Source organism: Lepisma saccharinum, chromosome 2 (genome assembly GCF_977018435.1).
Source record: "Lepisma saccharinum chromosome 2, izLepSacc3.1, whole genome shotgun sequence".
Lineage (NCBI taxonomy): Eukaryota > Metazoa > Arthropoda > Insecta > Zygentoma > Lepismatidae > Lepisma > Lepisma saccharinum.
In genome coordinates, this window is record NC_139230.1 from 149387001 (window position 1) to 149401176 (window position 14176).

The following is a 14176-nucleotide window of genomic DNA, read 5'->3' on the forward strand; positions in this document are numbered from 1 at the left end:
ACTTGAACACATGAAATCCTTATCAGTGTGTGGAGAGGTAAAGAAACAAGAAGATTCCAGCACTGAAGATGATGACAGTGACCATGTCACAAACTACTTAAAGAAACAAGATTTATTGCGGCGGAATACCATATCTGCACCAAAGTTTAATATTGCGTCATTATTGGACACTTACTTTGTTTCAACTCGAAGACTGAAAAGGACTGAAAATGTTCTAAATTTCTGGGAAATTAGAAAATCAAGTTGTCCCGAATTGTACATTTTGGCTTGTATTGTTCTCTCTACTCCTGCAACACAAGTTAGTGTCGAGAGACTCTTTTCATCTCTGAAATTCATACTAAACCCACTCAGGTGTAATATGGCAACCGAAATTATTGATGACATACTTGTTATTAGAAATAATTATATTTTCATGAAAAAAATCTAACTAAATCTTCATTAAAAAGCAATCTCAGAAATAGCAGCACAGAATTGACTACAAACATTGTAGCAAACTTTGTGGAATCCAATGATACACCACAGAAAGATCTTGTACAATCAACAGCAAATGAATTAGGAGAAAAAATATTATCTCGACGAAAAATGAGTTGGCAATGCTGCGAACACCGAGGTAATCTTGATAAGACGCTTGAGGAGCGTCGAGCAAACTTTCCTGAAAAGCACAACTCAAATCCAGTATCGAAGGTCATGCTACACGTGGATTGGCAACTTTCGGGAGCATGCTGTCTGTCTACACACTTCTCCCCAAATGCCTGTTTGAAGATGAACCTTCTGCTCGCATTTTATTTTTCAAATGTAGTTCTGACGTTGTATGCATTTTACAATTATTTGTATTTGTTCTTATTTTGCTTTGCTTTTATGTCACCTTTACAATTAATCGAAACTATGAAGATGGATGATAATGAGATTAAATTGATGAAGAGACACTTAAAAAAGAGATTGCCAGACCAGGACTCGAACCCGGAACCTAAAGTGGATAGGGTCGTGAGACCGTCAATGAACTGGAGTATAAAATTTGTAATTGCTCAGGAGTACTTTTTGTTCTGTTCATGAATAACACTTGCTTTCGGCCACTTAATTTATAAGTGACACACTTCGTTCGGTGGGGACAAGCCGCGTATTGTTTGAGAGGAGGGACACATCTCGTTCATATACTAGATACAATCATGGACTATACTTGAAATGTGACGTGCTAAACAATACTGTCGGAGATCAGTTGGACACAGCAATTTTGATATAGAAGTTGCATTTTCTCTACTTATTCATTATGCCTCATAGATAATCTCGCAACAACGCAAAATGTTTTAATTGACTCGAATTCACAATGAATAATATATACTGGACCTACATAATATTTTAAATGCAAAATCTAGGTGACGAAAATATGCCTCAACACGAAATGAAAATGCAATATTCATTCAATACACTAAAAAATCTAACCAAAGCAGACTTTTAACAACACTACACACGTAACGTTTCCATCCTCTAACAGGGTTTTCCTTGGAGTAAGATTCACATGGCGTAATATGATTATCATTCACTACAAAGCAATAGCTATAAACACGAGATAAACAAGAAATGAGGGGTTAGTGTTCACCATAAGAGAGTTGTAGCAGGATAAACAAAACACATATGTAAGGAAGAGGTGTGTAAGTGTAAGTTTCTATATGAAATTTGACTGAGTGGTAGCACTAGACGATTTTACGTCAGGGATCCTAGGTTCGAATACCGGTGTGGGCATTGGTGTTGTTTTTGAATGTTCTATTTATTTTATCTTCACTCATCTTCGTCGTCGCGATTGCCCGAAAGTGGAAGAAAAGCGACGCTAAATAAAAATATATGTGACAATTAGAAGGTTAATTAAGAGCTGATAGGTAAAACATACTCCATGAGCGATGTTCGATAGAAATTCTGTTAAGATGTCAAACCTGTAAGAAGCAAATAGCGAAGTTGTGTGAAGGATTGAAGATAAGCTTCGATCACATGGTCACCTGGATTGTCTCGAGCTGAACCAATAAATGGGCGATGTTTAATCCCCAAGGCCATTCTGCAAAACGAAAGACAAAAGAGGTTCGTGTGTGGATTTGGTCAGCATGAAATTGTTGGGTGATGATGATAAGTGAATGGTATTTTTTCTGTTTTCGTTATTTTACGTTGCTTTTCTACCTCTGGATCTTGAATGACGAATAAATTACTTTGGTGAACTGACAAACACAAAAAAGCCAACCCCTTGGCTAATTGGTTAGCGGACGCGCTTCGAAGTAAGATGAGGATGTGTCATTGTCTGCATCCCACTTCCATTTATCACATCTTCAACCTTCATCATTGCGATTATCCGAGAGTGGTAGAACAGTGACGTGAAATAACAAAAATATCACCCTCTGTGTCGATTTCAAACTTTGAAGTATTGCTGTTTCTGCATTCAATAGCGGCTCTAGATTGTGACAGTGATGTAAAATGCTTCTTATCTTATAAGAAATAGTAAAACAAGAAGAGCGATAGATATTCCTCTATTTTCAATTTTCTGTGAAACTAATTTCCCCGACTGTGGTGATAATGAATTCTATGTAGTATGCGAAATATACTAAAATCAATTTATACTAATTTATGCATATGTAACTGATTAAAGAGAGCCTCCACGATGGCGCAAGGAAATCGTCGCCGCATTGTAATCAAGGAGTTCTCGGTTCGATGCCCGGTGGAGGCACATAGTGATTCGGATTCTAGTTTAAACTGTATATCTCGTCCCGGTTTGCCTATCTGTGCATAAAACTCAGACTCAGAATGATTAAGGACTTTTCGAAATATTCTGTCTGTATCGGAATGACAACTTTCTTCAGAACAAAAATGAATTCGTAAAGCAATAATACGCACAGCACCTCTAATTACCCACTGCCATTCAACACGCTACTATTCGTAAATTCAGAATGATTATTTTAGGGTTCAAATCCTGGCATCTGAAAGAGGGACACTTGGCCCCAAAAGCTTCAGGTTTGTTAACATTTACTAGTTTAGGATATTTTTGTTAAGCTCCTGGGACCTGAGGAACAAAAATATAGATCTTTTAAAATGATTTCTCAAATTAAATGTAGAAATTATACAGCACACTAGCCCAGGGACGCTATAGCTTATTCATGGGATGGAAAAATTGTCATTTCCGCGCCCCTCTCGCCCAGCTGTATATTCGATTGACTTAGATTCGAGTGTTAATATTGGTTATGATAATTAGTAAGGTAATAAGGAGTTACATCATTCATTGAAACTTACGTAACTATGCTATTGGTTATACAGTATAAACAATAATAATGACAATTATCGTGCCTAGCACTCTGATTACTCTACTGGGAAGATAATTTACACCTGTAAGTTTTCCGAAACAAATACACATTTCACATTGTATGACAAGAATCAGCGATGAAATTTCGTAAGTAGAAATTCAGTAGCATTAGTTTACTTTAACTTTCGCAAGATATGAAAAATTCCGTTTTTGAATTTTTGGATCGTAATGACGTGACCATCCCTGATATTTTCCTTGCAGGTTTGACATCTTAATAGAATTTCTATCAAATATCAATCATCAACTTGAAATGTATTTCACTTATTAGCTCCTACTTTCCAAAATTTGGTATGTTTGGTTTTCTAACGATACACGTGATATCGTAAAATTTGAATATGATAGATTTTTATTTTATACCTATGGAGATTACCTACTTACTTTTGTATCTCAGATCTCTTATAATTACCTACAAATTATGCGAAACAATACACTAAACATCCCCTCCCCCCGACCTGTTTTCAAGGATCAATCCAGCATCCATCTCACATAACTTTCCACCTCGATCATAGCATATCAAGTGAGTGTGGGTCTTCGTGAATCTTCCCTGTAATACAGATCCATAATTTGCTCCAGAGCATGTGAAGATAACTGAAAGCAATACTTGCGTATATAATTTCACTTTTGAACTATTTATTCATCTATTTACTTCTTTCATTGTGGGAGGGAGACTGGCAGTCGGGAGATAGGCCAAGGCCCTTCCAGGGCTGTAGAGTCACGTTTTTTAATTTTTTTTATTTACTTCCTTCGGTCCCGGGTTCCATACCCGGTGGAAGCACATAGTAGTTCGGATCTCACTTTACAACGTATGTCAAGTCCCGATTAGCCTGCCTATGCAAAACGTGGATTGAAAAAAATACTTAGTCAAAATTTGTGACAGTTAGTTACTGATCGCAAGTTGCATTGTTGCAGAATATGTGGATACTAGACGTGTTGAAAGCAGAGGTGTTCATTTGGAATCAAACTCCCTCACCCTCACAAGTCTTCCGGAGGGTGAGGGTGAGGTCTGCCCTCACGAGGGTGAACATCTCTGGTTGAAGAATCACGACGATGAGGATGAGTCATGATATGATAAAAGCACACACAAAAAAAACAATGATCAGGCTGGTATTTTTTTAAAAACAGGAATACACCTCTTTGGTAGTATCCCCCGTCAATAACACATTTCTCAAACTTTCACACATGTCAATTTTTACTCTAATTGTTTCTCGGATGTGAACAAGATGTGCCTCCCCAAACGCCCCGTCAAACAAAAAGCGGATTCTCCCCGACGAACACATTTTGGATCTAATACCACTCATAAATTAAGTGTCCAGAAACAGATATTAGGCATGAATATACGATAAAATACTCCTTAGTAATTACAAATAATTATAAGCTAACTCGTGGCCGAGAGTTAGAACGATGTGACTAAACTTCCCCGCTCTTGCTTCCGAGTTCGAGGCCTGGTCTCGTCATAGAGTTCTATCTCTGCAGTGTTTCCTTATCAATTTAATGTAAATATCATCCATCCTCATAGTTGCGATAAATTATAAATGTGTCTGGTAAAAAAAGCAAAATAAGAACAAAAAAATATTGTAAGATTACTGTAATGTCAGAACTACGTTGGCAAAAAAAGTGAACACCAGATCATTTTCAAATAGGCATTTGGGAAGAACTGTGTAGAGGTAGACAGACAACATGCTCCCGAAAGTTGCCAATCGACTTGACCTTCGTTACTGAAGTTGTGCGTTGAGAAAACTTTGCTTGAGGCTCCTCAAGCGTCTTATCACAAATGCCTCGGTGTTCGCAGCATTGCCAACTCATTTTTCGTCGAGAAAATCTTTTCTCCCCTAATTCATTTGCTGTTGATTGTACAACATGTTGAAAATGTGGGGAATATTACTGTCTAGATTAATAATGTATATAATTACTTGATTTTTTTTGTGATCTTATAGTTCATTATACATAAGTAGCTGTAACCAAAGAAAATCTTTTCAGAGGTTCCATAAGAAGTAATTTAATTAAAAGAACAATTTTGCTCGTACTTGTTTAATGTTTCCTAGTAATTAATACATTTAGTTTTGAGTAGCTGTCTTACCTGTTCACAAAATTGCACAGATATACTGATGTTATACAAGAGTATGAAATATATTTTTATTCATGTCAAATTTGTGGAATTCTGTTTAGTTTTAAATTGACACCTGAAGGAAATGACAGTGTATTTGCTTTGTTTTGAAAGATACAAAATTTCTCTAGTTTTTTAAGTAATAAGGTCTTTTTTTCCTTGTTTTAGAATTTACCTTGGAATGATTAAGAGAATAATAAAGATATTCAACAAAATTTTAAAAACTGTTTCAATATATACTTTTCAGAACCTCCGTTCTATTCTTATGCTTATACAGTACGAATGCATACTTTAAATATATGTATATTTACATTTTTTTAAAAAAAATTGAGCTTCGATGTTGTAGGGAGTTGAATATATGGCAAATATTGTTATTCCTTGGTTGGTGAACAAATCCTAATTTTTTTTTTATTGTATTAATTCCCATGATATCTATTTCTTTGTGAGAGATTAGTGTAAATTTTTAGATTTTTTATGATAAATTTGACAGCCATTTTAGAATGTACCTCAAAATGTAACATTTAGAGCAAATTACTCAGGAACACCACTCAATAACAGACGTTACTGTTAGCCTCCTAATATGTAACCTAAAATCAATTCTTGTTTTTCAAACACGCTACTTCCTAAGGTTAAGTTTAGTTCTCTTGTTATAAAATTCTCTTAATAAAATATCAAAAAATGGCAACATCATTGTCATTATCTTGTCTAAGTAATTATTGCATGGCATCTGATAAATTATCAAAAGACGCACGCAAATGCAAATTAATGTACATTAATTACCTTGATGGACGCACGTGTCTGCCTGTGTGTGTATCCAAATCAGCATGTTACTTTCTAATGTTCTGGACAATGAGTTTTTGAAGAATGGAAACCGAATAGTCAATCACTCTACTACCAAATCATCCCGTGTAACAGCATGGAATGTAAATGGAGATGACAAATAGCATCCACATATCTTTTGAACTTGACTCATTTTGTTAGAATCAGTCGTTCCACATGTCTTATCGATACCTCAAAAATACTGAACCCACAATTGTAATATTAAAATGGGCTCCAATAACTATCAAAGTTTAATTTTTGCATGGCTGAGTTGGGGTCATGTAAATTCTTGTCCTCGCTAAAGTACAGTATGCGTACGTTGCACAAGACTATATAAAAACAAAGTAAATTTGTTACACACACATAAGTGCGCGCCCGCAATTGCATAGCTGAAAGTCTACTGAACACACACACACATCAACTTTCGAGCACTAACGATGACCATTGCCATAAGCACAATCTCTGGCGTGTGTCCAAACATGCACTTCTATGTTCACTATCTAGTAGTAGCAATTTATGGTAGAAATCAATGGTCACTAAAAGTGCATGTTACAACGTCTGCCCACACCTGGGAGTTAGGAATGGAAGACATCGCCATTATGTTATTAAGTGTCCTGTTCAAAATGTCCTTACTTTTATTTTTAAGAAATTTGCCAGAGAACGAAGCGCGATAGTTTTCAATTACATAGAAAATGATGCACCCCCTCAGAGGAGTAACCACAAATTCTTGTCTGCGGGGGGAGTACTTGGATAAACTATTAATAATAGTAGTAATAATGGCACTATTATTATACGTACACAATTTATATAGCCTATATTAATACATTACATAATGAATTCATTCGCCCCCACAACAAACAACAAAAAATATGCCTCTGAAATGTGTGCGCTTCTTCTCCCCCAAACAATTGTTCATACATTTAAGACTCAACTGTTTGTAATAGTCTGACGTACTTACTTCTTGTTACTTCTCCCTCTGGTAATTTACAATGCATTACAGAAAATAAATTGCTAGCGAAGCGATCAAGAAAACTTTTAGATCCAAATTTTTGCAAACTGAAAACAATATTGATTTAATATGGCGCAAAAAAATCATGGAGGCCCATGACATTCTCTTTTACATTTTTTTTTCTATTTACATCGTTCGGCGTCCAGGGCTGACTGCCGCCGTCCCCTATACATCGACCACAAGGAAAAAAACCTTGGGACGAAAAGTCCCCGAGCAGCTTTCCCTTCTTCCCTCCACCTCGGGCCATAAGGAAGCATGGTCCACTCTCCCCCTCCCCTACAAGCGGGAGTATGGTGTACAGGAGTCGTGGGTCTGCGCAGGTTGTTTTGCTCATGGTTCCACTATAGCTAAGGGTTTGAAATTGACAAGACTGTAAGAAAAGCAGATATTGCGAGCGAAACGAGCTAGACAATTTTATATAACTTTATTTACATTTGTATAAAGATATAAATCGAAAGGGGGCAATTGCCCTTCTGTGCCTCCTTGCAGATGCTCTTGACCGTCTGGAAGAAATAATGCACGAAAGACGTGAAAACTAAATCCGTCTTTAGTATCGTTTTGTCCTGCAACTCTTAGATTCTGCAACCTTTCTTTCCATAGTTCAATGTTTGCAACCTTACCCCTTAGAATTGATTTCCGTCCAAGGTTGAGGCCCAATCTCCCCCCCCCCCCTGTGGTTGCGCCACTGCACCTTCTTTAGCCGTAGTTGTTTTGTGAACTTTCATTGGCTTAAAAATACTTCATTTTCTTCAAGAGCATAATATAGTTTAATAACCGGCGATAAAATTCCTCTCCCCTAAATTTCTGGATTAAAGTATAATAATATAGGGGCATGGAAATCTGAAAGGGGGGTGCGGATGGCCACCTCTCTCCTTTAGAAAACGAATGTCAGCTAAAAGTATATATTTCACACGTATAATTTGATTCCAGTCATAGTAATTTACATTAATTATTATAATGGGTATGCAGGAATGCGATAATTTCGAATTCAAGTGGTGTTTCTTGAGGGGGCAACACTATTATCGGGGTAATATGCCCCATGGAAAAATACCTCGCTTCTCCCTCAGTCGAAAATATCTGCAGACGTCCATGATTAGGGCGGGGCATTAACCCCCCCTTTGGACTTCGTGCGCACGCCTATGGCTACTCATTTCTACACTACATGGAAGGTTTATTCAATTTCGAGCCAAAAATGTAATTTTCAAATCAGGGTTTTTAAACGTCCACGAACCCATCAACTAATGGGTTCTATTGGGTTCCGCAACAATACCGGAACCTGTTCTATCACAGTGTAAATTCGGTCCAAGTTGCGTATTGTTTCATTTCAAATATGGAACTTAGACCGTCTTTAAATTGATCCGGAACGAAGGACCCTGTGCCGTATTTCAATTGATCCAGAAAAAAGGTTCCTGGAACTTATTTAAATACCTTAAACATAAAAAGGCTCTTTACGGTCCAGATCCATTTATGCTTGCTAATATTCCCTGCTGAACCTGAATTGAATTGATTTAAAATTCCTGATCCTTTAACAACCCTGGTGGAAATTCATTAATTTACAAACAACCATATTTTTAACGAAACATTAATCCCACACAATATACTGAGTTATTTTTCGCAATGTTCCAATGAATGGCAAGAGATTTGGGCTATTCCTTTTTCTTCCTTGATGTTTAATAGATTATATTTGTCACGCACCTATAACGTTACTAGCAAACATTTGTGAATTGTTCTTTCCTTGTAACGTTAACATCTACCATACTGAATTTATTTACGTTCCTTATGCAGATGGTATGTACCCAACTGCATTTTGTTCCGTTCCGCTACAGTGGTTTACATTTTGTTACATTCCTATGTAACGTTAATTAACCATATTGCCTTTCACTTCGTTCCGTTACGGAGGATTGCATTCATTACGTTCCTATGTACCGTTATTTACTACCATGTTGCATTTCGTTACGTTTTTTTGTAACGCTAGTATATACCACAATGCATTTCGTTACTACGTTCCTTGTATCCTTGTAACGGTAGTATATACCATATTGCATATTACGTTATGTTCCAATGTGCTCATTTCGTTCCGTTCCTTTATAACGTTAATATCTACCATAATACATTTTGTTACGTTCTCTGTAACGTCAGTCTGTAACATATTGCATTTCGTTACGTTCCATGGGTACCAGCAGCTGAACCATACTCTTCCTCCTACAAAATGGAACGTACCGTGTAACGCAAATTGGGTACGTTACGACTCCCTGCTCCCAAGTACCTGCGAGAGAGAGAGAGCGACCGTGTTTTGTTTCTGCTTGCCGTATTGTTGTGGCGGTTATCCACAGAGAAATGCGCGTAACTCTATTTATAACAACAATACAATAGCGGAACAACAAGGGAGGGATGGAGGGATTGGCTGGTTATTCACTTTTAACACTTACTGTGACATGTTTTCGCAACGTGAGAATAACTATAAAAGGAACTTCGGAAACAAGCTCCGATGAAACACACAGGGTTCCTGTTCTGTACTCTTATTTAATCAAATGTCTTTCAATCGGAAGAACTACTATAGCAGAGAGAAGGTGGGAGCGGGAGGACTGAGAAGACCGTGTGAATTAAAGTGCTATTATTTGCAATCTAAGTATTAGCGTTGTGTCCTCCATTCCCTTATGGGTGTTTGTTTGGCCGTTTATCCAATTGCATGGACATCCGTAAGTGGAGGGGAAAGGGGGCGACGGCACCCTGAAAAATGATTTGCGGAATACAATTATATGTTCAATACACATTATTTTATTTCAGTAGCAGTAACTTGTTCATTATTAGAATGGTGTAGATGGAACATGACAATTTCAAACTGAAGGACTGTCCCATTATTACGTGGAATATGACTCGTTTGCTTCCCTCCAGAAAAAAAAATACTGCGTACGTTCATGTTTAATTGTCACAGTTAATCTAACGGTACGAAAACGTAAGCAACAAATCTAACCAGACCCATAGCCAGAAATTTCATTTCGGGGAGGGGCTCATATCTTATCAGCAGCCGCCATCTAAAGGAGAGAAAAAGGGTGAAGAAGATCTGAAGATGAATTTCTCAGTATATTACAACTTATTATGCAAGATGTTTAATCTTGGTAAGGGAGTAAAATTAATTGCCATAATACACTATTTAAATTACACATTTGTAGGATTTCAGCCTTCCGAGCCGCTCCCCGTACCTGAATCCAACAAAGAAGACGCAGAATCTGACAAACTTATCTAACACCAAAAAAAATTATAAGTTGAAATACATTAAGATCCCATCAGTCTTCGATGATTTCGCACCCTGACCGGTACATTGTTTTCTTCCTGCTGTGTATGTTCTCTTCCCCTTTTTTTCATCTTGAGTAGCGAAGTTCCCTCCCTCCCTAATCCTTTTCACTCAGAATAACTCCAGCAACAATCCATCCCACCCCCTTCGCTCAACTCCACGAAAAAAAAACCCGGCGAGTGTTGTCCGTCGTTCCTTTGAACGACTCCCTCAGTGAGCAAGCTCCAGTGAACTGCCTCGCAAAAGGAGCTGCATCATTCCTTTGAACGACTCCTCGTGAAAGACTCCTTGCGGTGAGCGAGCTCCGATGAACTGACTGCCGAAAAGGAACGGCCATAACTCATCACTAGGACCGTGAGTACCGCATTGGAGTCATTACGACCCATCAGGGACAACGCAGTGGCCGCCCACGAGTGATGAATGACCGCGACCGGCGCCGTCTGGGCAGACTCGTCCGGGCAAACAGACAAGCAACAGTGCGTGATCTGACAGCAGGAATCAATGCAGGACGTCCCAGGAACGTGTCTCAGAGGTCAGTGCAACTCAATTTGGTCTCCATGGGGCATCGCAGCCGAAGACCGACACGTGTGCCCCTACTAACCGCTGTCCATCGGCGACGGCGATGCACATTTGCTCTGGAACACGTGGATTGGGGGGCATCCCCCATGGCGCAGTGGTAGCGTCATTGCCTTGTAATCAAGGGGTCCGGAGTTCGATACAAGTGGTGATCCCACTTTAAACTGTAGGTACAGTCCAGATTAGCCATACTGTGCATAAAGTGGACTTAAAAAACACCAACTCAATATGCATTAGGCCTTAGAGGACTGGCAACGTGTAGCGTGGTCAGATGAGTCACATTTCCAATTGGTACGGCCGGATGGTAGGGTCCGGGTGTGGCGCAGACCCCATGAGGCCATGGACCCAAGTTGTCAACAAGGCACTGTGCATGTACTTGGCATGGTTTGGGTCCTCTGGTCCCCGTGAACCAGACAATGAACGCTCATCGCTATGTTCAGTTGCTTGGTGACCATTTCCAAATCTTTATCGACTTCATGTACCCTGCCAACAATAGGATTTTCCAGGACGACAATGTGCCAAGTCACCGGGCCGCAATGCTGCGCGCCTGGTTTGAGGAACATTCTGGCAACTTCCAACGCATGAATTGGCCTCCTAGATCGCCTCCTAGATCCAGCACATATTTATTTATTTATTTATTTATTTGTCTCTTACTTATTTGTGGCGGAGATTAAGGCTCATGCCTTTTCTTACACTCAACCACATACAAAATTTCATAATATAGAACATATTCATAAATTGATTCATATATAAACATTGCAAATAACGATCACACATATACATTTCATGTCAAACCAACAGCGGTAAAAATATGTAATTCAAAGAAATACATAAAACGTATATATATACATGTACACACACACTCATACATAGGTTTATATACATAACAGGCCACTACAAATATTTATTAAACATGTACTAATTTGACAAAACAAAAAAAATCACTCCATGAAACTTTATCTTAATCTTCTTTTGAAGATACCTATGGAAATTGATTTTCTCATTTCATGTGAAAGTGCATTCCAGTTCCTAACCACTGATACAGTAAAAGAGTTACTAAATAATTCCGTTTTGTGAGTTTTAATTGTAAGGAGATTGCAACTTTGGGATCTTGTGTATGATAACTCTGGGTTTCCTAAGGGAAGCAATCTGTCTGTGAGATATAAAGGACTTCCTGTATAAAGTAACTTATATAGGAACACTAGTTTTCTGTACCTCCGTCTTTCTTTCACTTTAATCCAGCCTAATTTATTATACTATTCAGTTAAGTGGTCATACTTCTTAAGGTTAAATATATATCTTATGCATGAGTTCTGAACTTTTTGAATTCTCATTGCCAGCATTTCATTACAATCAGCATATACACTATCGCAATAGTCAAGATGTGAGAGGACCAAAGCTTGTACAAGTCGTTCTTTAATAACAGGCGGAAGAAATTTTTTGATTTGTATAATAGATGTAATACATATATTATTAATGTGTTCAGACCAGGTAAGGTTTGTATCTATAATCACCCCTAGATTATTTACAGATTTAGACAATGGTATGCATGCACCGTTTAGTTGTACAGTTGGCATATTAGCCGAATTTATACGTGCTAAGAGCTGACGTGATCCAATTATTATGCATTTTGATTTATTGGAATTTATATATAACCCATGACGGGCAGCCCAATTATTAATATTTGACAGTTCCATGTTCATCAGCTCAATTCCACGTGATAAATTCGACAATGAACTTGATATATAACAGTGAAAATCATCAGCATACATATGATGTGTAAGATTTCTTTTGGTTCTTGTTATATCGTTTACATACATTGAAAATAACAATGGACTTAATACACTACCCTGAGGAACACCAGAGTCTAAAGATTTCCAGTCAGATTTTCCAGACGATAATGCAACGCATTGACTTCTACCAGATAAGTACGATTTAACCCAATCAACTGCACCTACAGAAAAATTAAAGTAGCATCCAAGTTTACTCAAAAGTATATCATGATCCACACTCTGAAAGGCTTTACTAAAATCCAGTAACACTAATATAGTTATTTGGCGGTTATCCATCGCTTCACGGATATCATCTGTCACATTTACGAGGGCTGTACAATTACCGGAACCAGATGTAATATGCTTGACAGAACATTGGCTCAACAGTGAAAATATAAACCTTTTGAAAATTAGTAATTATAAAATAATTAGCGGTTTTTGTAGAGTGACATACCAACGAGGTGGTTCTCTAATTTTAGTAAAAAACTCTCTGCTGCCACATGCTAGACTAACTAACAAACTGTGTAACGAATCCTCGGAATTAAATTTTGAATGTGCTGCTGTTACAATAGATAATTTGAACCTTGTCATACTTTCGGTCTACCGGAGCCAATTAGGGTCTTTAGAAATATTTCTTGAACGTCTTGAAAATGTACTAAATAACATACCAAATATTCATAAGAAAAAGGTATTAGTTTGTGGAGATTTCAATGTTGATTTTCTAAAAGACTGCCCTGAGCGAAACCGTTTGCTGACACTAACTTTATCGTATAATATTAACTATTTAATTAAAAAACCTACCAGAATAACATCAAATTCCGAAACTGCAATTGACAATGTTCTTACAAATCTCGATCACGGTGACATCTCATATGACATTAAGAACGGTCTCTCTGATCACACGTGCCAAATAATGCACGTAAAAACTACACGTGTTACCAAACAACCTGTTATGCATGAAAATAGAATATATAGTCAAAGAAATATGTACAAATTTAAATCTTTGATAGAAATAGAATCTTGGAGCCAAATATATGTAAGTCAAATAGACAGTGATGAAAAGTTCACAATTTTTACAAATACACTCTACAATATTTTTGACAATGCTTTCCCCAAAAGAAAAATACAAGCCAAAACTGGAAGGAGAAAACAATGGATAACACGAGAGGTAAAACAATATAGCAAAATAAAAAGATCCCTAATAAGTCAAAGTCAACGCACTCCCATAAATAAATCAGTAAATAAATTTTACATAAATTACTAT

At 37.5% G+C, this 14176-nt stretch overlaps 1 protein-coding gene across 1 annotated transcript in view; it reads left to right on the forward strand.

Moving 5' to 3' along the window:
* The window catches only part of LOC145984143 (solute carrier family 41 member 1-like), a 251261-nt gene that overhangs the window by 34080 nt on the left and 203005 nt on the right, over positions 1-14176 (forward strand). The window lies entirely within an intron of this gene.